Below are 25,063 nucleotides of genomic sequence, written 5' to 3' on the forward strand. Positions count from 1 at the left end.
CTAAACTTGCCCATTTCTTTGTACACCAGATTATGCTGCGGCACGGTGCTCCGACCTGTAATATTATTGACAGAGGGAATGCCTTTACTTCACAAATGATGGCCGAAGTTTTTCATCTCGGCAGTACGGCGCATCGAAAAGCTACTGCTTACCATGCGCAGACCAACGGGCTGACGGAAAGGCTTAATAAGACCATTTCGGACATGCTGGCGATGTATGTCGACGCCCAGCACAAGACTTGGCATGCTATCCTACCATATGTGATATTCGCGTACAATACGGCAGTCCAAGAGACGACACGCTTCACGCCGTTTCGCCTAGTTTACGGCAGGGAAGTTCGGACGATGCTGGACACAATCCTCCCTTACGAAACAGATACCGAACTGTCTACCGACGCCGAGCTCTTTGTCCAAGATGCTGAGCAAGCACGCCAACTAGCACGTGTCCACATCGCCCAGCAACAGGACAAGGATTCACGCCGGTACAACCTCCGCCACAAACAAGCTTCCTACAACACCGGGGACCAGGTGTGGGTGTGGACTCCCGTTCGGCGCCGTGGCCTATCAGAAAAGTTGATTTGCCGATACTTCGGACCATATAAAATCTTGCGGCGCCTCAGCGACGTTAACTATGAGGTGCTCCCAGATGGCCCAGAGCAGAGAGGCCGTCGGCTACCACGTCCAGAGACAGTTCATGTCCTACGCATGAAGCCGTATTTTACGAAAAACGGCAGTTGCAAACTTTTTTTTTTCTTCGTTTGCTTTTGTCCACCTGTGTGCACGTGTGCCGTGTGCGTCATGCTTAAGGAGGGAGGAATGCCAGGGGGCGCTCGGAGCGAAAGACGTTGAAGTGCAGTTAGGAAAAAAAGACGAAGTGAAACGGCTCCGGACTCGCAGAACGTACCTAAAGCTTGGACCGTGTAATTCCACCTGCACCGGCTATGTTAACCTAGCCCCAGTCGCCAATACCGTGACAATATGCTTCCTGACGGCGGCAGCCCAGTCTGTGACGATCTTTTGCCGAACCGTAATCTCAGAATGCAGCAGCGTCTCCTAGTCCTCCGAGGTAGTAAGGTGCTCTCGACCCCGCGGGGGAGCATCTGCCGGGAATTGGAACAGGATTGGGGCGATGGTGGCGGTGGGGTTCTTCAAAAGGGGGCAAAAGGAATCGGTGAGGCTGTGTTCGCCTGTCTTTAGGGGACGGGAAGGTGCGCGTCTGTAGCCGTTGCCAGAGCGTCTGGTGGTAGTTTTGCAAAGATAGGAGCAGTGGAGGGTACAGAAGTCAGACGGCCCAATCGGCCTGCGTTATCTCACTGAAGAAGTGCATGCGGTCACGCGTGAATCCCGGATCGGAGGCCGCCGGCACCCGGTTTTAAGAACCTCGGGCTAACGCATTGTCGGCCTCGTTACCGGGATTGCCGGTCTGTGCAGGCCCCAATATCAGCTCCACATAGCGGGGTGGGTTAGCGGAGGGCGAGCTCAGCATGCTGAACGCCGAAACGTGAACTCTACCACACGCACAGTTTAGTATCGCAGTTTTAGAGTCGAAAATTATGTAGCGTGCTTCCATGTGTGCAAGCACGTAGGCGATGACTGCTTCCTCACCTGCCTCTGAGGAGGTGACCGAGGGAAGGGGGATAGTAGCAAAAGGTTGCAGGGAGTAATCGGTGACGGCCAATTCCGCTCCCTCATTCGCACTTTCGGCGTCCACTCATACGGCGTTCGTTTCGGAGACGTAGTATTTGTGGAGCGCCGCTGCTCGGGCTCGGCGGCGTTGCTCGTGATACTCGGGGTGCATGTTGCGAAGGAAACGCCTGGTTACGGTGGAGGGAGCGATGTATGGGGAGGAGGGTAGGGTCATTCGCTGGGACGCGAATGTCTAAAGTCTCCAGGATGTGGCGACCAGTGGAGGGTTCAGTGAGACGCAAGTATTAGGCTTGGCGATGGGCCTCCACAAGCACCCCAAGTGTGTCGTGGAGGGCAAACTGTTGTGTGGAAGTATTGATTGGAAGATGTAGGGCCGTCTTGAACACCCTGCGCAACATGACGTACAAGGCGTCCATTTCCTGCCTGTTGAGTTGGAGATGGGGAACTGTGTACAGGAAACGGCTGAGGACGAAGGCGTAAATTAGATGGGCTAGGTCGTCACCATGTATCATGAAAATATTTCCACTGGTATTTTTAAAAATGATCAGTTAGTATATGGTGTAAGGAGCGAGTGCCAAAATGGTATCTACAACTAGCGGCACAAGAAGGCACGTAAGACAGGGAGTGACACGAAAGAGAGAGATCGGCAGAGCAGGGTCGCTGGAGGATGGGTGGTTACGGAGCTGCGGCTGATCGCGTGCTGCTTGGCCTACGACCCGGGATACCAGATCTGGAAGGGGCCATCACAGATTTCCTTTGAGACGGGAGACCAGACCTGGGTGCGGCCGACTCCTGATAGGCTCCTGGGGCACGTAAGCAGTACACGCGCTTGGCGTCGTCGTGAGTGCGCTGGACAGACGCACCAGGAAATCGGGCGTCTCTGCCTCGTGATGGCAACCTGAGGCTTCTCGCATCGGCAGAGCGTCTCCCGCCGCCAAGCTACCTGTTGACGTGGACCAAGCGTCTGCGGACAGCGGACGGTTCCATGCACTGCGAGCTCGCGCAACCGGGAGCGCCCAGATTGACTTCCTGCTGCCAGCATCCGGTGACTGTTATTATTTAGGAATACTAGCGCTCTCAACCGAGAGCCTAGCAGATGGGCAAAACATACATTTTACGTATATACATAAATAAGAAAAAAATTCAGAAGCAAAGCAGTTTCAACAATTGCATACAACAAAGTATCGAGTTTTTGTGAAAAATATGACCGAACAATAAGCACAACAGCATGGTGACATTTCTTAAAAAACAACAAAACTTTCAGTAGTCTTCAATAATAATAGGAGTACAAAATATTATTTCTATGAGTTATCAGTGTCATGTAAAGGAAAGGCGGGAATAAAAATAAGCGTTATTGATATCTTACGAATAATTCTATTCGGGATACGAACTGCGATAGTGTGCTTCTTTAGAGATGAGCTAAGTTGATGTATCATCCCCAAGATTCCAACAAAGACGTAGAATCACCCTTTTTCCCATTAGCAAATGTCACGACGAGCGGATGAGCGAAAAATGGTCATCTAATGAATCTGCGCGTATGCGCTTGGGTAAAGTGGCAAGAGGATACCACGTGACTCGACTCATAATCGCGCTCGCACCTTCATTTGCTGGTACTGTATCGCCATTCGCCTCTCGGGACGTAGGCTGCTGAGGTGCGCAGGCCTTGTCTAGATCTCTGTGGTAACGGTTGATTCCATTCTCTTATCGCCCGTGGATAGAACGAGCACCTGAAAGCGTCGTTAAAAAAAGAATATTTCGTTAGCGCATGCTCCTGTTGGTGCCGTGTTGTTCTAGACTGCGAATGCGATATGTACTCAGCGGTATCCGTTTTGTACTGGCTTTGCTATATTTGAAAAATAAACTTGAGTTGAGTTTGGTTTGGTCTGGTCGATAAAGTGTTTAGATCTGAACGACCTAAGAGAAGTGAGGGTGAGCGTTTACGGCGGTATTCGCTATGAATTCACCTTGCTGCTTTCCCTCTCAAGCCTTCCCATTTAGATATGTTGGTTGCTTTATAAGGAAATCAAATTGTGTTAGCGTATTCCAAAATTGGTCTAAAGAAGTTTTATAGCCCAAAAGCTTGATATTAATGGGGGCGATCTTCAGGCGTCTTATTAGATAGAATAACTTTTGTAGTGTTGCATTCATAACATTATTTATGTGTGCTTCCCAATTAGGATTTGATGCCAGTGTTATTGCTAAGCATTTATGCTGGTCAACTTATAAATGTGGTGTCCCATTAACACGGCGGGTGAAGTGAGGCGATTGCTTTTATTCTTGGAATTGTCGTTGTTGCTGAAATAATAGCATTAATAGGTAATGCCAGAGGGAACACCACTCGAATACCGTGTTGAGGGATTCAGAAGGAATGAAATGGTCGTTGTTGTTTTAATTTCTTTAAATATCACGCAATCATCTGCGAAGAGTTAAATTTTGCTCCCTATATATTTCGTTATGTCATTGATATAGATCAACAATAGTAGTGCGCCGAGAAATGAGCCTTGTGGCACTCCAAATGTGACGAAACGGTATGAGATGGCGTATGGTCGACTATAACAAAGTGTGAACGATTTGTTAATAAACTTGTTATCCAGGCAGAAACTTCTCCCTTCCCAATAATGTTATTTAATTTTGCTGTTCTCTTGTTGTGACTCACGAAGTCAAAAGCTTTAGATAAATCAAGTAGAACGATGTTGATTGGAGAAAGACTGTTAATGCAAATGGTAGGGTCATGGACTACTGTTATTTGAGTGACTGCTGATAACCCAGCTCGAACACCACCTTGGTGAGAAGATAGTATGTTTTCGTGTTCTATAAACATAGTTATATATGTTAAGAAATATATGCTGTAGTATTTTACATGAAGTGTTTCTCAGTGATGTAAGTCTGAAGTTAGCAACAATCACTTTGTCTCCTGTCGTGTGAATTGGTATAATTCTAGCCATTCTCCAGTCATGCAGTACATTACCAGTCGACAGCGAATTATGAAAGATCTGTACCAGATATTTGCTACAGCACTCTGCATAATTTTTAAAGATTTTCTTTGGAATTTAATCAGGGCCATTGGATATTTTGGAGTGCATGTTGAATAGAAGATTAAGCATTCCGGAAATAGTTATTATCAATTGATCAAGTATCGACGTACGAGGTGGTGGCAGAATAGAAAATTTTCTTGAAGACAGAATGAATATACCTGTTGAAGTTATTAGCGATTGTAGTTTTGTGTTCTTTTGTTAGGTTGGTTGTTGCAGGCTGGATACTGCGTAGATGCTTCCAGAATATTTGTGGGCTACTTTTATGGAAGCTGGGAAATTTTACACTGTAATAATGTTGTTTTGCGTGTTTTAGTTTTTATTTGTACTTTTTTAGTGCCGGTTTCAACTTCGAAGTCGTAGATGGTGTCGGATTGTTTTTGTTAGCCTTGCGAAGCCGTTTACATGTCGCATAGCATGACTTCACGTGTGATCCAGGATTTTTCAGGTGTTGCTTTTAGAGGTTTGCCCAGGCCGACATCTTGAGCCCAAGCCCGGCCCGGGCCTGACGCTACAGACCCGAGCCCAGCCTGGACTGACTATGCAAGGTACTGAGCCCGGCCCGGTCCGACACGGCACTCAAAATTAAGGCCCAGGCCCGACCGGCCCAACATGCTATAATTGCAGTTGAAGCTGTGAAAAATGAAAAGATAAAAATTTCAGGTTAATCAGTTGGCCCAAGATCTTGGAATGTTGAGTTTTCTCGTTTGAATCGGCAAATTGGCTGAATATCTAGAGGCATACGAAGTACGTAAAATTAGCTTATCGCGCAAGAACCAGTTATGCTTTGAATTGGCGCACTTGCGGCGCTCTCGGGTAATGAACGCGACAGTAGCGCGGAAGTTTGTTTTGGCGTTAAAACTTATGACTGGAATGATTACCACGTTCTCTGATAGGAAAAAACGTTTTTGGTAAGCGGGTTGTTTGCTTCTCCAACAGTGCGCTGCTCTGAACATAAATAGGGGTTGGTTTTGTGGTCAAGTACTCGGGGAGCTCGCCTGGCTAACCGTGAGCCGTTCACGTGAACTTTTCGCAACCAGAGAGACAAGAGAAAACTCGTCTTCTGCAGATGCTTTTGGCTGTGTTGCGCTTAAAACTATAACATGTCGAGGTATAGGAGTAGTTCACAACAGCTACATTTGATAGGCAACAGCACGGCGCGAATCGTGAAACGGATATAGTTACAAATTGCTGCACAATGTTCCTAAAATGAAGCCACACTTAATTTACATCAGTGGATACATGAAGCTTTTTCTTGGAAAGATGGAAATTTATGAGCTAGATAGGTCAGTATGCTGTCGTCATCTGCCTTATTAAAGTTATTGATCCTCTTCACATTAGGAGGGCTAGTAATAAAGTCGATGAGTGGGAATGCGTGCATAGGTATACCGTGGTGAGATATACATTCGATGATGTCCAATTGCGTTTGGTTCATTTGAAAATGGCTGCTGAGAAGTATGAGGTCGAGGATATTTTTCGTTGTACCTTGAATGCGAGTGGGGCGAGAAACCAGTTGATGTAGCTTAAACTTTAGCATCAAATCTATTAGCGAATCTGAAGCTTCTGATGTGTGCTGCATTGAGGCCCAGTTTATGTCGGCAAGGTTAAAGTCACCTGTAAGAATATTCCTGGATTGATGGACATGACGCGGAATGTATACTCTTGAATGACTGAATGGCATGTGGTGTCAGAAATGGACTGCAATAAACACAAACCCGGTAACAATCTTCATCCCGTCCTATAACAGTTTACAGAACACGGCTTCAGTGCTGCCCACATCGAAAAAAAGGACAAAGCGAAGGAATTTTTCTTATCTCTTACGCCACTCCGCCTCCCCGTGAAGGCCGGTCTTTCCGAAATATTGCGTAGTTCGATTGGCCAATCTCGTGGTCGAAGAGAGCAGGTGATAACCATGTCTTCGTGATGGCCACTATATCTACATTCTAATCAATTCCTAGGTTTTCTTGAGTGAACTGTGGGCGTTTACATTTATCGATGTCAGTCTTTTGATTGTGCGACGTTTGGCATCGGCACTTTGTCCTCCTTCTCTTCGTCCCAAATATATGCACGTCTGTTAATGCACCATTTGCCATAGGAAAATGATGCCTTTTCTGTCGCCGTTTAGTTTGCCGCGGTCCTAATGTTCTTCTATAGGTCTCGTACTCTTTTGGAGGAGTCTTCCGCAATTAAGTTGTCTGTTGATTTCAATTTGTATCCTCTTCTTATGATTGCTACTTTTTGACTGTCCTCCAATAATTTCATGATTACTGGCGTAATCTTACCTGTCGCTGGCTTTTATAACCTGTGTATTCTTTTTATTATAACATTTTTGATCTCTAAAGTGTCGACAATAGTACTGCCGCATTCCTAATTACTGTTGTTGCGCTGTCATGCGGCCGAAATGCATTACCGGGTGGTTTAGGTAGCCTCAGCAAAGTTAGTGACCCCGACGTTCTTAGTCTTCCTCGCAGACTTCCCGGCTGCCTTGCCCACGTGGGTGCGCTCATTAAACCTACCTTCTGGGTGAAGCTAATTTGTCTGCTGGCTGTTTGACGGTGCATTTGGTGGAGCCGTCCCAAATATCGTCCCATGTACGCTGACTTCGATGGTACCTTTAAAACCAGCTCAAAGTTTGTAGATACAACTATCCTTAAGGCGAGCGGTCGCCTATGAGGCCTACAGCTTGAGTTTAGTGGCCTGAGAACACCTTAAAGTGTCATGCCTTTTCCCACGGGCGGCCATACTCAGAAGTATGAAACGCTCCCGTCGTTTGTCGTCCACACACCTCTGTCCCCACCTTCATTCCATGGTGATATGTTCGAGAACGTTGACTGCTTTGCTAGTTTAGACCATGTGGCGGGGGGCTTCAACCAGAGGGACGGTGAGTGCAGGCTACAAAACGTCTATTTTTCTTTACTTGATTCAGCCACAACATAGCACGAGAATCACGAAGCGTTTTTTTACCAGCTGGGCAGCTTTTCGCCGAGTGTTGTTGGCGATATTTTGCACCGAGGAGCGGAAAGAGAAAGCTGAACTTGCCCTGCACTCCAGATCGCAGCCGCGGAATGAATGTACCATGCTAATTGAATTCTTCACGCGACTCTTCAACTGGGCAGATCCAGATATGCCCGAGGCCAAGATGGTGCGCCACAAAATGCAGAGTGTAAAGAAGGAGTTGTGTGCGGGACTCTTCCGCGCCCCTCCGAGAACTGTGGTGAACTTTACAAATGAGGAAATGGGAATGGAGTGCTCCTGGCAAGAGCGGGGTGCGCAGTGCTGCCGACGGGCTTCTGCAGTAAACGCTCGGCACTGCACTCGTACGTCTCTGCCCGCTGAAGAACTTCAAGAGTTTGTGTGAAATATTTTGCATTGAGCTCCAGAAACTACGCTTCGAAGCTGCAATGGCAAGCGTCACTGCATTAACGGACATGGTCCGGGATGAAATCGGACGATTGGTGCATCCAGCGCCAGTACCCCGCAACCGGGGCCATATGTACTGTCTTACAGCGACGCGTTACGAATACCTGCCCTAGTGCCACAAGCTATTCCTCCTGCTGCTACTTTACCTCCTGCGCAGTACCAAGTCCCAGCTGTGCCCATCACATAGCAGGAATTCAGACCCGCCATCCGTAAAGCGCACTTATGGAGAACGCAAAACAACAGGTCATTATCCCAGGCACCTCAACCGCGCTACGGTGAGCGTCCAGTCCAGAAGATAACGACTGACGTAGTTGTGGACTCGGGGACTGCACAGTAGCCTTGAAATAAGTGAGGAAATTAGAGTTTTTTAATGCGAGGTGCCCATGAATCCCATTTTCCCTGCCTCGTCAAAACCCACCCAAAGCCATGGCCGAATTTAACGAGAAGCATCCTTATTAGAACGGACCTTAGACGCCCGGAATCGACAGTACAACTTGCCTCTTGAAGTATTCTATACAAAAACTTTGATGCCACAGCTACAAGTCGGATAACCTAAGTGAGATTATCCGTGAGGTTGTTCGAGAAGAGGTTCGCCGAATCCTCCTATCGTCATCGCACCCGCAAGTTGCGTCGCTAGCAGACCTCGTCCGCGAAGACGTTCAGGATGCACTGGTCGTTTCTCAGACGAAGGTTCCGACAGCTATCACGCAAAAACAGCGATGAACTATGCTGCTGCCTTACGTCGTCCTGCGCCCCCCCCCCCCCCCCCCCCCGACGTGACTTTCCAATATAACAGCTTGAGGGGCATGTGGTGCTTTATAGTACCCAGAAATATGGCGCAACAATCACAATCACATGAGAAGAAAAACAACAAAGGCGCACGCTACCTACTGTAATATGGATCTGAACACACACTTCCTCTTCCCCACTCATCCTCTACTACACCCGAGAAAATCTTCTTCACACACCTTTTCTTTGACAAGGAGATAGTAGCCCTTTCTTCCCCGCAGAACCTAAACATCGTCCAAGCATGACACTCACCGATTCTACACTCAAGTACATCTCCACGCACCTCTTCTTTGCCCAGCAGCTAACATCCAGGCAAGACAGCCAAAAAGTCCACCAATTTCACACTATCAAACAACCGTCACACATGTGCAATAAGGCATGTCCATCCAAAACACTTGACTTGTGAAGTCTCTGTGTAAAGAGAAAACTGTAACCTGCCCAGCACTTCAGTTCATCTCCTGAGTTACTTAGCCAGGCACCCTCATCAGCAAATAGCAGATTACTGAGGTATTCTTCATCTACCCTTATCCCTAACAGCTCTCATTCCAAGTTTCTGAATGCTTCCTCTAGGCAAGCTTTGAATAGTACTGGAGAGATTGTGTCTCCTTGCCTTACACCTTTTTTTATGGGAATTTTGTTACTTTCTTTATGCACAACTATGGTGGCTGTGCAGCCGCTATATACATCTTCCAGCACCCCCTGAATTCTCAATACCTGCATAACCGCCGAGTTGTTAACTGAGTGAAATGCTTTTTCGCAATTAATCAATGTTATATATAAGGCTTAGTTATAGTCGGAGCATTTTTCTATCACCTGATTGATGATATGGATATTATCGATAGTAGAGTACCGTTTCCGAAAAATGCTTTTTCGCAATTAATGAAGGTTATATATAAGGGCTATGTATAGTCGGAGCATTTTTCTATCACCTGATTGATGATATGGATATGATTGATAGTAGAGTACCGTTTCAGAAAGCCTGCTTGATGCTTTGCTTGATTGCAGTCTAAGGTTGTCCTGATTCTGTTAGTGATTACCTTAATAAATACCTTTACGCAACCGACAGTAAGCTGATTGGTCTGTAATTTTTAAGGTCCCTAGAGTCTCCTTTCTTATGAATGAGGATAATGTTTGCATTCTTCCATGGTTCCGGTACCGTCGATGACACCAGCCTCAGCGTATACAGGGTGACCAGTTTTTCTAGCACGATATCCGCCGTGACCTTCAACAAATCTGTAGTTATTTGATCCTCTCCAGCTGGTTTCCCCCTTTTCATAATTTCTAATGCTTTCTTGACCTCGTCCTTTGTCACTGGTGGAACGTCTAACTGTCCCATCGGATGTTGCTGGCTTACTGCTGACCTGCTTCCAGCCGAGGTACCCTCGTCCCTGCCCCGTCGGCGCATACATTTCCCCGTTCCGTCGTGTCAAGGGGGGGAGGGGGGCTATAGTGCACAGCGACGCTGCAAAGCGGAGGCGCTAAAATCAGCGTTCCCAGCCAGCGAAAGAAGCAAATAAAGTTTAACGACGCGGGCTCGGTGCGCGCGCTGTGCATGGGCTGCCTGCCGCGCTGGTTGTTTTGTCGGATGCTCTGCTGTGACCCCACAAATTCCTTACACGGTGTCCTGCTCCAAGTGCTAAAATATATCCACATCAGCGCATTGTTAGATATCACAAGAAATATACTTTCTTATGTCATGCTGACGGTTGGACCAATGTTCAGACAAATTTTGAATTGTTGGTCCCCTTCACAATAAGATGCAATTACTAATTCCCATGGAGCCAAGAAGAGGCACACAACTAAGGCTGAGCAATATATTGCTATCTCAGAACTTTCAGTTTGTGAAAAGAGCATGTCAGTGAAATGTTCAACCAGGACAACCGACTTTGCGGCTGAGCTAGAAATAATGGCTAATAAATCATTAGATAGGGCGAGAACAATTAGAACAACATAAGGGCGGAAAATTGCCTTAACATTACTTAGGAAACTCCCAAATGTGGAGCGATATTTTAGTAAAGGGGTGATTACTCAACAAAAGCCGTCAATAAGCACCCGCTCGGCTGCCAAGAAAGGCTCCAGTAGCTTTCTAATAGAAGAAACATTCATAATTTTCGGCTTTCAGAGGCAGTTGCTTTACAAACTGCGCTAAGCAGAATAACAGCTTGAGGAGAAAGTTTGTACTGCATAGTACCCAGAAATATGGCGCAATAAACACGAACACGTTGTTTCTGTTTTGTGTTTCTTCTCACGTAATTGCGTTTGTTTCGCCGCATTTCTGGATACTATGCGCTAAGCATGGGTACTATAATTTCCGGGTTCATGGCGAGCGCTAATAACTAAAATATTGTTAATGGAAGCTTACACAGTGGTAAACGCCAGATAACTCTCAGAAGCACACACCACCAGCACGAACCCAGCTTAGCCTGATCGTCGTCTTCTTCACAACACCACACCAGTGCGTCGTCGTCAACTAGATATTGCGCACCGTAACAGTTTTCCCCGTGCGAGAAAAGCACCGTCCCGGGGATGCCTACACAGGAGAACTTGAATGGTATGGTTTCAGACTGGCGACGTGCACAATTTCTGGATGAGGGGCTGTAGAGGGGCGATCTCATAGGTCACATTGGTGACTTGTCGCAGGACGCAGTAAGGACCCACGTAACGAGGCAGAAGTTTCTCGCACATCCCCACACGACGTGCCGGAAGCCAAAGAAGTACGAGGGAACCAGGAGGGTAGTGGACGTCTACGTGATGTAGGTCATAACGACGCTTTTGTGAGCACTGAGACGCGCCAAGCCGGTCTCGAGCAATGTGGCGGGCGGCATCAGCGCGGGCGATTGCGTCCGAAGCGTAACTACAGGAAGAGTTGTCAAGAGGCAGTAAGGTGTCGAAGGGGAGTACAGGGTTGCGGCCGAAAAATAGATCAAAGGGAGAGTATCCGGCGGTATCATGGCGTGAGGAGTTATAGGCGAACGTGACGAAAGTTAAGATGTCCCAGTCACGATGGTGATTGGACATATACATAGCATGTCGGTCAGTGTGCGATTTAGGCGCTCAGTAAGACCGTTCGTTTGCGGATGGTAGGCAGTGGTGAATTGGTGACGAGTAGCGCATGAGCGGAGAAGGTCATGAACCACTTTAGAAAGGAAACAGCGGCCACGATCTGTGAGCAGTTGATGCGGAGCGACATGAATCAAGATTACGTCATGCAAAAGAAAGTCAGCAACGTCGGAGGCGCAGCTGGTAGGGATGGCCCTGGTTACAGCATATAGGGTAGTTTAATCAGTCGCCACAGCAATCCATTTGTTTCCAGACGTCGACGTCGGAAAAGGCCCAAGAAGATCGAGGCCCACACGAGAAAACGGTTCAGTCGGCACTGAGATTGGTTGCAGGGGCCGACTAGGTTGAAGCGATGGTGTCTTACGGCGCTGACATAGCTCACAAGCGGCAACGTAGCAACGGACAAAGCGGTAGAAACCAGGCCAGAAAAATGGTCGTCGCACACAGTCGTACGTGCGTGATACTCTCAAGCGTCCTGCTGGAGGGGCGTCGTGATGTTGGGCGATGACAGTAGAGCGCAGATGAGCCGGAACAACCAGTAAAAGGTCCGCGCCATCTGGACGCATATTGCGTCTGTATAATGTCTCGTTATGGAGCACAAACATGCTGGCGGAAGAATCGGGGTTGTTGCGCAGCTGGTCTATAATTGGTTGCAGGGCAGGATCCCGACGCTGTTCAGAGGCGATATTTATAAAGTCCGAGATGGACAAAATGTAGTCGTCAGCAGTATGGTCGGACAAATCGGGAGGATCTACGGTATGGCTGGACAAGCAGTCAGCGTCTTGGTGTAAGTGGCCGGACTTGTATACCACAGTAAATTCATGCTCTTGTATTCGCAAGGCCCAGCGACCTAAACGGCCAGTGGGGTCCTTAAGTGTGGACAGTCAACACAAAGCATGATAGTCTGTCACTACACAGAATGACCGCCCAAACAAATAAGGGCGAAATTTTTCTATCATCTGAGTGATGGTATGGACATCTTCGATAGTACAGTTCCGTTTCCGAAACCCTGCTTGATCCTTTGAATGATTGAAGTCTAAGGTTGTCCTGATTCTATTAGCGATTACCTTACTAAATACCTTATACGTAACAGACAGTAAGCTCATTGGTCTGTAATTTTTAAGGTTCCTAGCATCCTTTCTCTACTGAATGAGGATTATATTTGCGTTCTTCCATGGTTCCGGTACCGTCGATGACACCACCCAAGTAGCACAAAGGGGGCTATGACGTGGGGGCCCGCGTTGGGCCCGTGAGGGCAGCCCATACGGGATTTGCAACACGTAACCAGAGGGGCCCCGCGTGGGCTGCCCAATACTGCCGCTATCGGTCCCAATCTGTATCCGTGTGGGCAGCCCAAATAGGGCTGCCCGCATTCAGCCCAGGTAGACGAATGTGGGAGCACACCAGAATCATTAATGGGTCCCACATTTGTGCAGGCAATGCCATCCCATTGATCAAGGTTTTAATTTTTAAGTCGAATAATCCCTCCAATACCGGAATTATATAGGCGCGGGATTTGCGAAAGCCAGTCCGTTTCGGGCTGACCCACGTAGAATCTGGCATTTTCGGGGCTGCCCAAATTCCATTAATCATCAATTGCGAAACATTAAGCGATATTTTTTTGCTTGTATGCGACACTCAGTAACATGAGAGAAATTTATTCCCAACACTACAATAATGTGGGCTGGCCCACATCAACCCCAACATGTTGGTCGGAAAATTTATTTCGGTGGTGCGTGTAGAATAGTAATGCCGCAAGAAACATTTGGAGGTCGTTCAGTGCATACTCGTAAAGCGGAGCAGTTACTGTTGCATATTTTCTGCCGACACTGAATAATTAACGTAGTTGTTAGAGTAAAAATGAATAGTCTTTATTCATAGCAGAGATATGCTTAGGACAGTTATGTGAAACCTTCAGAAGAGGCAAATATTAGCCGGTATAACATGATTTGCATAAATAAAATGATGCCTTAAAGATAGGGTGGAGACGTTTCAGAGCGGTAAGCCCGCCTACGGCCAATTTGGGGCCCACTGCAGCATTTCATGGGCCGCCCCAATTGTGCTGATCTTGATTTTACCGCATTGACTACGAATATATGTTGCATTTTCCCGCAAGTACCACAAGAAATACCCGTGTGGGCAGCGTGGCGGTGTGGTCGCTTTTCAGCCCGGCCGCAAATCATGCTGGACCTATTCGATTTTTGCGTGGGCAGCCCCAATCGTACTAGCCCGTCTTCTATTTGCTTTAGGCCCAGATGTGCATCGCATCTGCCCTAAATTGTCCTGCAAGAGACCGATGCGGGCAGAAGTGGGAAGGAGCAATTGCCTGCCCCGCTCCCGCCCACGCGGAAATTATCTAGGTTTTTGGTGGGCAACCCTATTTCGGGCAGCCCAGGAATTTTCTGCATGAATACCAGATTTTCGTCTGACCTTCCCTCAAGTAATCCTCAAGGGTCCCATGTAGGCAATGTGCGGGCATACCCGTATTTAGCCCCGCCGCGGCCCATGCGGGACCTATTCGGCTTTTGAATGGGCAGCCCCAATTAGATCAGCCCAGGCGTTTCCTACACAAAGCCCAAATTTCATTTGCATCGGCCCTAAAATTTCCCGAGCGGGAACCTTGAGGGCCAGATGTGGGAATGTGTACTCAGTTAGCCCTTTCCACGCCTATATAAGGCCCAAATGGAAAAAGCAGGGGCAAGCCCAATTTGGGCTTGCCCGCTTGATCCCTAAAGCCGGCCCTCGTGGGTGTTATTGTGGTTGCCCAAGCCCAACTTGCCCATACGGGCCCCCGGTGGGCCATGTAATGTGTGCTACTTTGGCAGGCACTGCAGATACAGGGTAGCCAGTTTTTATAGCACAATATCCACCCGGCCTTCAACAAATCTGTAGTTATTTGATCCTCTCCAACTGATTTCCCCCTTTTCATAGTTCCCATTGCTTTCTTAACCCCGTCCTTCGTCAATGGTGGAAGGTATGATTGTTTTTGCTTGCCGCGAATCTCATTACGGTCCTGGGTACTTTGCCTACTGTAGTGATCACTATAGAACTCCTCAGTTACTTTGACTACCTTGTCCATACTCATGATGTCGTTGCCGCCTTATTCCTTAGCGCACACACCAGATTTTTGCGCATGCCCAAGTCCTTCTTCGCCGTTTTAAGGCTTCTGCCATTTTTTACAGCGTGCTCAATTTTCTCCGTGTATACTTCCTTATATTGGCCACTTTGCGCTTATTGATTAGCATTGATATCTCTGGCAATTCTCCCTGGTTTGTTGTATTGGAAGCTTTCATACTCTAACGTTTCTTAATCAAATCTTTCGTCTAATTAGACAGCTTACCGGTATCCTCTCTAACTATCCTACCGCCTACTTCTACAGCGCACTCAGTAATGCTCTCTGAAATTCTTGTTTATTGCTCCTAGGGTATTGTCGCCATCCTCGGTTAGAGCTGTATATCTATTCTACAGCGAGATCGTGAGCTCTACTACCCTCCCCATCACCCCTAATTTGTTAATGGACTTTCTCTCTTACTAACCTTTTGCGTTCCTTCTTCAGCATTAGACTAATTCGGGACCTCGTCATCCTCTGATCACTGCATCGCACTTTCCCGACTACCTCTACATCTTGCATAATAGCGGGGGTGAATACAGTATGAAGTCAATTTCATTTTTAGTCTCCCCGTTAGGACTTTTCCATATCCATTTCCGGTTCTTCCCTTAGCTGAAGAAGGTATTCATTATTCTTAAGTTATTGCGCTCTGCAAACTCAGCTATTAAATCCCCCCTACTATTCCTAGAACCAATGCCATAGTCACCTACTTCCTGGTCGCCTGCCTGCTTTTTCCCTACCTTGGCTTTGAAGTCACCCATTAGTACAGTATAGTGCGTTTTTACTTTTCGCATTGCCGATTCTACATCTTCGTAGAAGCTTCCAACTGCCTGGTCATTGTAACTGCATATGCCTGTAGAACCTTAAGTTTATACTGCTTATTCAGCTTAATCACGATGCCTGCCACCATCTCGTTAATACTATAGAATTCATCTTATTACCCGCTATGTACTCATTGACAAGGAATCGTACTCCTAGTTCTTGCCTCTCCGGTAAACCTCGATAACAGAGTACAGGCTCATCTCTGCTATATGCCTCATTCGGCCTCCTAGGAGAGATCGATAAATAATAGTAAACTTTCAATGATGTTCAGTTCATTCAACTTTAAAAAACACTGTTGGTTTTAAATCTTGATCCAAATCAGCTGGGACGCCGCACGCATCTATCAAACCTTGTCTTCGCAACCTTACATAAACAAATCATATTTGCGTAGGATCACATCTGATTCCTGTATCCTGGGCGAAAATAACTATCCAAAGCTCCAATAAATCCTAATAAATATCCCACATGTTACATAGAGAAGTTTCAGGAATCTGTTTATAAGTAACAGGACCTATATGCTTATCCTGTGCGTCCTCCTACTACTCCTGCAAGCTTCTTTGCGAGTCCTTTATGCCGCACATCGGCTCCAGAACACTTCCATATCATTTCACACAAGACCTAATAAAATCGCGTATAGGTTTCTTCAATAGCAATATGTGTCAATTTTTAGAAATTCTCATGGTATTGTTATGCGTCGCCTGCCACCTAAATCATGCAACGGTTTTATTCTGTGAAATAGGCGTGAGGAATTCTCCTCACAGTACCGCCGGAAACAAATCTCCGTAATTATATGCACCGCTTCCTGTTTACAGGTGGCCAGTTTTGTGACCACACAATTGAAAACGGGCAGCTTACAGAAAAAGTAGTAGTTCCGCACACAATACTAGTTCCGCACATAATCAGGTGCTATTCCTGACATTTGTGTCCAAACAGTGAGCGGAAAGCAATTACGAACTCTTGGTTTTTAACAAATAAGGATAATTATGAGTCAATAAATTAAATGCGGAAACTGAATTCTTCATTCTTACGCCAGAGATATAATGGTGGGATCTGAATGAAGTGCAAATAATACAGACTTCTTCCACATTTACACAACTGTTGCGTAAACACTACAATGCCTTGTTTTTTCGTGAAGAAACATAAATCGGCGCCACGTTCTGTCCGTCCTACTATATGGTTTATAGTTTAAAACAAGATGGTACTACACTTAGACACACCCTGTAGCTAAAGCTGCTCACGGATTAGAGAGATAAACTGTCTCCACGTGCGGCATCCGGAAAGAGGGTAATAATAGGTCTGAAAAGCGGTGCACGCCAGCGCTTTGACTTGTTATAGTCTGAAGGTTACTGTTGACAGAACCCTTTTTACAGAACCACCGAAATGTTCATAGTCGCTAGTGCAAACATTGTAAAAAAGTCAGCATTTGCAAATGTCCCCCTAGTTGAAAACAATGAATAAGAATATTCCAGCGCCACAGACTTCCCACGCGAATTTTTAACTCTATGAAAGGCGAATTCAGTCTAGGAATTTCCTTTTTAATTGATTGGTTGGTGTAGTGTTCTTTCTCGGTTACATTTTCGATCCCTTACCAGTGATAACGCGCACAATTCGGCATCTTTATTGTTTCATCATTGCAGCTTCTGCACTTAACTTACGTAACACAAATTCTAACCAAAGTGCAATTCCGAAATATTTCCAATGCATTAGCCGTTGCCCGACCACCGCGATCGTCCCTGCGAGATACTGAAGAAACTTGAAACATATGTATCAGTTCAGTTCAGTCGTTCAGTCGTGTCCCACTCTTCGTGACCCTATAGACCATGTTACGCCAAGCTTTTCGGTCTCTCACTACCTTCCTAACATCACATAACTTCATCTCCAGCGCCTCGAGGATGTCATGTAACCATCGCGTTCGCTGCCTACCCTTCTCCGGCGATCCTCAACCTTTCCCAACATCAAATCTTTCTCCAGCGACTCCTCCCATCTCATCAAATGGCCAAAGTAGCTGAGCTTTAACTTTAGAATTTGACCCTCTAATGAGCAGTCAGGGTTTATGGTCGACAATATCGATTGATTTGATCTTCTGGCAGTCCAAGGAACTCTCAAGAGTCTCAATTCAAACTCGTCAATTCTTCGGCGGGCAGCCTTCTTCACAGTCCAACTCTCGCATCCATACATCACAACTGGAAAGACCATAGCACGAGTTATACGGATCTTGGTTGACAGACTACTGTCTCTGCTTCCACAAAAAATAATGACAAGGTGAATGAGCGCAAAGCGGTTCCCCCTTTTTGAAACTGAATGTATCCACTCGCCAATCAATTCGCATTCAAGATCCGGCGTTGAAACATTGGTGCGTCGAGATAAAAATATTGCACAGCAAAAACGATACCGCTCAGGATTTTAAGGCTCTTCCTTATTTAGAAGATATTTAGCGTTCTATTCAATTTCTATAGAAATATACGTGCGCCACTACTATGTAAATTTTCATTTCAACAGGTTAAAATAAAACAATTGTGTATGCACACACAATTGCATGACGGTACCGGAGCCATGGAAGAATGCAAACATTATCCTCATTCACAAGAAAGGGGACACTAAGGACCTTAAAAATTACAGACCAATCAGCTTACTGTCTGTTACGTATAAGGTATTTACTAAGGTAATCGCTAATAGAATCAGGACAACCTTAGACTGCAATCAATCAAAGGATCAAGCAGGGTTTCGGAAACGGTACTCTACTATCGATCATATCCATACCATCAACCAGGTGATAGAAAAATGCTCGGAATATAACCAGCCCTTATACATAGCATTCATTGATTACGAAAAAGCATTTGACTCAGTTGAAACCTCGGCGGTGATGCAGGCATTGCGAAATCAGGGGGTAGACGAGCCGTACGTGAAAGTGCTGGAAGATATATATATAGTGGCTGCACAGCAACCATAGTTCTGCATAAAGAAAGTAACAAAATTCCCATAAAGAAAGGTGTTAGGCAAGGAGACACAATCTCCCCAGTACTATTCACAGCTTGTTTAGAGGAAGCATTCAGAGACTTGGAATGGGAGCAGTTAGGGATAAGGGTAGATGGAGAATACCTCAGTAATCTGCGATTTGCTGATGACATTGCCTTGCTAAGCAACTCGGGGGATGAACTGCAAATAATGATTGATGACCTAGATAGAAAAAGTAGAAAGGTAGGCTTGAAAATCAATATGCAGAAGACTAAGGTAATGTTCAACAGCCTCGGGAAGGAACAGCAGTTTACATTAGGTAGCGAAATACTGGAAGTAGTAGGCGAATATGTCTACTTAGGACAGGTAGTAACCGCAGATCCGGACCATGAAAAGGAAATAACAAGAAGAATAAGATTGGGATGGTGCGCATTTGGCAAGCACTCGCAGATTATGACTAGCAGCTTACCGGTATCGCTCAAGAGGAAAGTATACAACAGTTGCATCTTGCCTGTACTCACCTATGGGGCTGAAACGTGGAGGCTAACCAAGAGAGTTCTACTTAAGTTGAGGACAACCCAGAGGGCTATGGAACGAAAAATGGTAGGGGTAACATTAAGAGATAGAAAGCGTGCAGAGTGGGTCAGAGAAATAACTCAAGTTACCGACATTCTAGTAGAAATTAAGAAGAAGAAATGGACATGGGCAGGACATGTAGGGCGAAGAGAGGATAACCGATGGTCGCTGAGGGTAACAAACTGGATTCCAAGGGAAGGAAAGCGTAGCAGGGGGCGGCAGAAAGTTAGGTGGGCGGATGAGATTAAGAAGTTCGCAGGGGTCAAGTGGATGCAGCTAGCACAGAACCGAGTTAAGTGGAGAAATATGGGAGAGGCCTTCGCCCTGCAGTGGGTATAATCAGGCTGATGATGATGATGATGATGATGTATGCACACACATGAATTCGTTAAGAAGTCAGACGCTTCTTTGTGAATAAAGGGTAACGTTGCTGGCTCACCATACTGGTACAAAACAATTCACCTTTTAACGCGAGTATCAATATATTACTTTGAAGTAAAAACATTTCAAGAAGTCAAGCTTTCTGTCTTGACTGCCCCAAGCACACTAGTTCACAATAGACAAAACGCCGTTCCGGCTCGTGAAAAGCTATAGGACAGTTAGGAAAGTGTAATAAGCAAGCGTACCACAATATTTGTTGTCGGGCACATTGTCAGGCGGCTGGCCAATGTACGAAGAGGGAGAGAAAAATTAGGCAGACTTCTTAGGCGAGCAGGATATCACAACCAAGACGCCGAGGCAAACAAAGCGCCAGCAGTACTTCAGAGAGACTACGGTGCTTATTACCAAGATGTATGCACGCACGAGCCAGAGAAGACGGCACAGCGCTAGTGCATGTGGTTATGATTATAGCATACTTTGCTACAATATGATTTCATTTTCCAGCGCAGACGCAGCGGGCAGGCTTCGCGCACTTGCGCGGGAACACACGCTCTCCTTGTGGAATTCTGACCAGTGTGCGAACTGCCGCCAAAAATCCCTAGACCCTGACCTGAAGCTCCGGCTTCCACCTGCCCTACCCCGTTGTGAAGAAACTTTGCTGTGCCGCCTCTGGGTTGGTGTAGCATTTACAACTCTTATTCTTTTGTGATAGGTATGCCAAATAGCCCTGGATGTGCAAACTGCGGTTGCGACGAGACTATAGGCAACATTCTTTGCGAATGCCCCATATACAGCGAGGAAAGAAAGTGTCTATGCCGTACGCTGGAGCGTCTAGATGGACGCCCACTGACTGAAATTAAGATCCCAGGTCCCTGGCCACGGTGATCGTCTGCGATGAAAGCCTCCCATGCATTGCTCCGCTTTATGAAAAGCACAGGACTGATCGAAAGGCTTTGATTTTTCATGTTACGTGATATGAATGTAGCGTGATGTCATGTGACATGTCTGTAATGTGACTGTACTGTCTTCACCAATACCTCACTCACCCACAACTTTTATACCCACCTACCTCTCTCCCCCAGTGCAGGGTAGCAAACCGGTTCCTTTACCGGTTAACCTCCCTGCCTTTCCTCCTCATCTTCCTCCTCCTCCTCCTCTTTGTTCCAACAGTGCATAGGCCTAAATTAATATCGCTTAAGCTCGCGTTTGCTTAGTATGGCTACGGCTTCATAGACTGCATTGTAGTCAGTCAGACGTAATAGTATTTGGTGTATGTAGATAAGCCAAGGTTTCAATTTGATCGCTTACCTCATGGCATAGCTACCGCTTGGACGTCGCAATCAGTGCAAGCAGTTTACACGATACCTTAAACCAGTAGTACCGTTGCGGGCAAAAGTAAACTTAGCACGATTTTTCTTTCTACCATTTTTTGCTCATACCGTAACTGAAAATCGCAGTCGCAGTACGTGCGAACCGGTAGTAGACGACAATGCCCTTTTACTTTGACAAGGATTGTTTTTAAATACCCAGTGCACAAGGCATGACAATAGTTTGAACGGAAAAGCTGGCTCCGTTTACTTATGCGCTGTACATGGTGAGGAGACCATCTGGGTCCAATATGGGAAACATGTGCTGGTGACTGTCCACATAAACCTACACTATTATGAGATACCGACCATAGACATAAAATTACGCTTACAAATGTTGCAAAGTAAGCCGTCTTGAAATCAAAGAACCCGCCAAGCAATCAATGCCAGGTCATGTCAACTTCCAGCTACCACGCTCACCAGTTTTGGCTTAAAATGCAAAAGCCTACAAAGTTCAAGCCGGATTTTAGGACAGGAGGGACTTCAACGGTATTGCGCGGGAATTAGATATTATACCCCTTCCACCTGTTTCATGTATTTGAATGACTTTGTATTCTGTGTATCTACTATGCTGATGCAACTTCAACTAAATGTTCAGCAATGAAATACGTTTCCACTTTGTGCACTTCCTTATGGGTATTATATGTAGCGTTGAGCTGGACAGAAGGTTTTTTTTTTCTTCTCAGTAATAAAATATTGCTTATAAAGGTAGTTGCATTTACTTTACTTGCATAATACCACTGACATGAAAGATAGTCAGGGTCTTAATGCCTCCCACGTCAGCCCATTTTTCTCGTCAACCTCTCCACATTAGATGAATTTTAGACCATATTTTGGACTCATTGGGTCATTTTCAAACAGGCATCAAACACTTTGTAATCTAACAAAACTTTCTTAAGCCAATAGTCATCTTCCAAGCTCACGTACCTGTAGACTAGCACGCAATATTATATGCCTGATGGTAGATTAAACAGTGATCCTAAAAAACTTGATATCTTTATTAGACACCAGCTCAGCTTTAAAAGCCCTTATGTGCTCTACATTTAAAAAAGGTTGGGACGTTCCTGATGGATCCTCTACAATTTGCAGAGTCGAAAAACGAGCAGCCACAGAGATGTGATTTCCATTTCGCGAAACGCATTGTTTTCTGGACTGCTGTCGGCATTAGATGTGGCCCTTGCTTGGCTACCAGGCATTTGCGGTAGAGCTTTATTCGCTTTATGCATATAGCATTAGCCCTTTCTATGCTTGGAGTGAAGAGGTTTAACATTGAGATTGACATTCCGAAGGAAATGCGCCCGGTTATTTCATAATTCTGGGCTTAGTTAAACATCCGATATGAATGTGCTAGCGCCCCCGTTAGAATATCACCCCCTCTGCAGGCAATTATTAAAGCTACTCTTATGTCTGCTTAGCACCCGCATCAGATGGACTTTTTGGGATCTGTCACTGGTGTCGTGACGCTGGGACTAAGTCGATCCGGCCTTAACTCAATAGCGTGCAGAAACTCCGGGTTGATGAAGGATTGAATTTTCGAAGTTGGTAAAATATATACAAGCAGGTTTAATGGCACTTTGAGAAAACTTATTTACATGAAAAAAGGGTATATCAGCAAAATGGCAAGCGTTAAGAGTTCATAGCGAGCAGCGTCTGGATGAGCCGTTTACCCAGGGCTCAGAGCGTCATTTCGTGCTCTGCAACGTCCTTAAAACCCTCTATGTCCAGCCCCTCTCTGAAGATGCTGACCAACCAGTTCCAGGGCACGCCCCTCAGATATCGGCATTCAATCAAACACATCACTGCACTGACTGGTCCGGTATTGTTTCGTCGGGCGTGGTCACTTGTTGGCGGGTAGAGCTTGGGAACGGCGAGGAGGTACATTTCTATTCTTCTGCAATGGTCCGATATGATGGTTCCGGCAAGTGGATTTCCTTCTCTAAAACCCAAGTGTACGTAACCGCCACAAATACTGCTCCCAGCATTGTCCCTTTCTGGTAATTGCAACTCTTTCCTGCATTCCCGGGAAATCCTCTAATGGCCGTATTCCTCATGCTCCTTTCTTCTCCTGTAAGTCAGCGGACGTGTCATTCCGATCGTCTCCTTTGGACAATAGGCATTCCTCACTTGACAATAGCGCCTCTCGACGGGAAGGGTGAACAGTTGAACAAAAGCACTTCCGGCTATTTCCCACAGGGCGACATTTCTTTGTATTTTTCTTGAGGTTCCCTTGACAGGGCCAATTTGGCAGTTGCAGGGTCTCGACAAAGCAAAGCAGGCTCACACAAAAAGATTCATGGAACCAGGCTCGCTTAGAGCCCTTGCAATAACAGCACATATCAACACCATGCCCACAGGCGAACAATAGTCGCGCGCAAGCGCGGACCATGCACGGTCACAACAACCTCCTCCCCCGATAGAAGAGTCACGGAGGGCAGCAGTCGCAGCTGCTGCATGAAGAGACGACTTAATGGCCTGCACATGAATGCTTGAAGCTCGCCGTCGTTTGTCGAGTTGTCTTGATTGTCGTAGGCCAAATTGCTTGAGCTGTCTCTGAACCTCAACCACATGTCTAAGCAAGCACTAGGCTCCCGTCCAAAGAGACGAGGTCAAAAGAAAACTGCCATCGTTGTCCGAGAAAAGCCCACACTCAAGACGCTCAGGACCCACGTATGCCTAGAAAACCAAACGTGCTGCTTTTTATAGTCACACATATACAAGCGCACGAAAAAAAAACCTGAGTATCAATTTAGATACATGATGAGGAGCACCTCGGACCGCTTAGAAACTACGGCTAAGCGCGTCCGCATTCCCATTTAACTTCCCCTTTTTGTATTTCAAAATTGTACTGCTGTAAAATCAAGCTCCACCTCAGAAGGCGACTGTTCTTTGATGTCGCAGTTTGCAGCCAAGCCAGGGGACAATGGTCCGTCTCTATGGTGAATTTGGCCCCTCCAGGATAACACTGCAATTTCTGAATGGCCCAAAAATGCAATGATAAATGCGCACTTCTTTACGCCTACCGGAGATTTTCACTGCGTAGTTGCGTAGTTAGTGCTAGAAAGCTTTGCAACGGCTTCAGCAGGTCCTTTCCACTGTACTTCGAGCTTATCCTGCCTTGAACCTCTCAGCAACAGCACCTGGTCCCCGATACGAAACGTCCTTTGACGGGCTGACTTATCACAGTACACTTTGAAACGAGCTTGGGCTGACTTCATGCTGGCCTCAACGAGTTCCTTAGTGTTATGTAAGCAATTCAGGAGGTTCAGAATGAATTCTACTACTGTTCGGTCTTCTCCGCGCCCCTCCTAGGCTTCACTCACCATTCCCAAAGGTGAGCGCAGTGACCTTCCGTACACCAACTCGGCTGGGCTAAATTCAGTGGATTCGTTCGGCACTGACCGCAAAGCGAAAAGTGTTGCAGGCAGACAGGTATCCCATTCGCGCTTGCTTTCACAGCACAGTCCCCTCAGGACTGTTTGAGAACAGAATGCCATCTTTCTACGCTGTTGCTCTGCGGATGGTGGATCGAGCTATGCACTACTTAATGCCGCATCGCTCGAGAAATGAGGTGGTGAGGACACTTGTGAAAACGCTACTCTGATCACTTTGGACTTCGAAAGGGAATCCAACTCGTGCAAACACTGACAGCAGCGAATCCACTACACTCTCGGACGTCACCTCGCGCAGCGGAACAGCCTCTGGAAACTTTGTGGCTGGGCATAACATAGTAAGGATATAACGGTACCCTGACTCTGTCGCAGGAAGGGGCCCAACTACATCTATTACTAACCGGTGAAACGGCTCGGTAATGATTGTTACTAACACCTTCGGAGCTTTCCACTTATCTTGCGCCTTTCCAACCCGCTGGCATGTGTCGCATGTCCGTACAAAACTTTCCGTGTCCTT

General features: G+C 46.4%; 1 pseudogene; it reads right to left on the reverse strand.

Annotated features, from left to right (window-relative positions):
• Nucleotides 1–1,052: 1,052 nt before the first annotated feature.
• The window catches only part of LOC146200320 (uncharacterized), a 71,797-nt pseudogene continuing 47,786 nt past the window's right edge, over nucleotides 1,053–25,063 (reverse strand).

Source organism: Amblyomma maculatum, chromosome 2 (genome assembly GCF_055883805.1).
Source record: "Amblyomma maculatum isolate TAMU_Amacu chromosome 2, ASM5588380v1, whole genome shotgun sequence".
Lineage (NCBI taxonomy): Eukaryota > Metazoa > Arthropoda > Arachnida > Ixodida > Ixodidae > Amblyomma > Amblyomma maculatum.